Source organism: Bidens hawaiensis, unplaced genomic scaffold, assembly GCF_021521415.1.
Source record: "Bidens hawaiensis isolate Kalapana, Puna unplaced genomic scaffold, B.hawaiensis_p1.1 tig00029024_1, whole genome shotgun sequence".
NCBI classification, from domain to species: domain Eukaryota; kingdom Viridiplantae; phylum Streptophyta; class Magnoliopsida; order Asterales; family Asteraceae; genus Bidens; species Bidens hawaiensis.
The window spans coordinates 168,622-170,157 of record NW_027494781.1 but is presented as its reverse complement, the minus strand read 5'-3'; the positions used below and the strand labels follow the sequence as shown (position 1 = coordinate 170,157).

The 1,536-nt window shown below is 33.3% G+C and overlaps 1 pseudogene; it reads right to left on the bottom strand.

The window, feature by feature from the left end:
* Positions 1–223: 223 nt before the first annotated feature.
* Positions 224–767, bottom strand: LOC143578109 (RING-H2 finger protein ATL74 pseudogene; annotated as a pseudogene).
* Between the last annotated feature and the right edge of the window lie 769 nt (positions 768–1,536).

Genomic DNA, 1,536 nt, shown 5'->3' with positions numbered 1-1,536 from the left:
AATATATTTCAAGAAACCAAACACCTATTAAAGTTAATATCATGCTATACAAGGCAACCAATGTGTGGTGCATGATTTTAGATATCTAACAAGAGAAGGATAGTTGTGTCTTTATCACAAAACGTAAGACCATTTAAAACTTCAATCATATTCACCCTTTGAGATATTGTAATTAGCATTAAGCCCTCACAAAAACTATACATTTACCTTATTAGCTATGAACTTGATCAAATCTTGCAAAACCCACATATTAAAATTTGTAATTACAACTAAACTTCATCTAGTACAAATAAAACCTGTCTACATATTGGACATGATGAATGTGACACAAGCCATTTATCTATACATTTAACATGAAACAAACGCTTACACTTAGGCAAACTTCTCATCTTTTCACCTTCACTAAATTCCCCTAGACAAATTGGACAATCGGTGGCCGGATTTTTCATTTCTGACCGATAAACCAACACTGGAATTTCACTTAACATACCTTGCTTTCGTACACTCGAGGCCAAACCGGCTGAAGTTTGTCTAGCATTTCCCAAAATAAATGCCCGGCCACAACGAAAAAAGCATCGAACGATTGAGTTAAGCCCTAGTGCACATATTAATGCACAAAGCAAAACCGCTAGTATGATCATCATGTTGTTGTCAAAGCTATCATCTCCGGTGGTGAAACCGCCATCTATTGAGCTTCCATTGACAGCTGGTGGTGGTGCCACCATGTCGATTTGTTGTAGCCGGCGATAATTCATGGCAAGAAGCAATTATAAACTTGGAATGTTTCTTTTGAGGTTTTTGGAAGAAAAAAGAAGTGTTGGAATGATTGAAGCAAGAATAAATGTTCAAAAAAGCAAAGAATTTAGGGTTTTGATGAGTGGGAATCAAGGAAATGAAGAATAATAGGACCATAAAGCTTATAGATCAATATGGAATCCATGCATGGATGCCCTTCATTCTTGAGAGATGATGATGAATCAATGAAGGTTTGATTGAATGGAATGAAAGATAGTTTTGGAATTTTACATGTAACATGATATATGGACATGTGGATCTACTTGTTTGGTGCAAGCAAGATATGCACATGATACAATCACATGTAAAACGAAACTTATTGATATTTTGAGATCCACTTAGTATACATTAATTGACAACTTATTTGTCATGTTTCACAAATTAAGTTAGTATAAACAATTATTTAATTCATATATGAAACAATACTATGTTTACAAAAACATGTGTTTGATAATTGGTGTTGTAAGCTTACACATCTATAATTTGATAACTGGTGTTCATGAACGGTTAATAGATATTAATTTAATTTAACCGATAACAAGCCGCTATAAATCGAAAGCAAAGGGTCAGTTAAACATTTTTTTAACAAGTTAAATATTCTACTCATAGATCCATCTAACCCGTCTGCTGTAAAACCGATTTGATATGATTTAACTTTGGATAATAACCGAATTAAACTGACCCGTGCAATGCTGATATTTTCTATTGATATTTTTTATTAAATGTTTTGTACAACTTGAA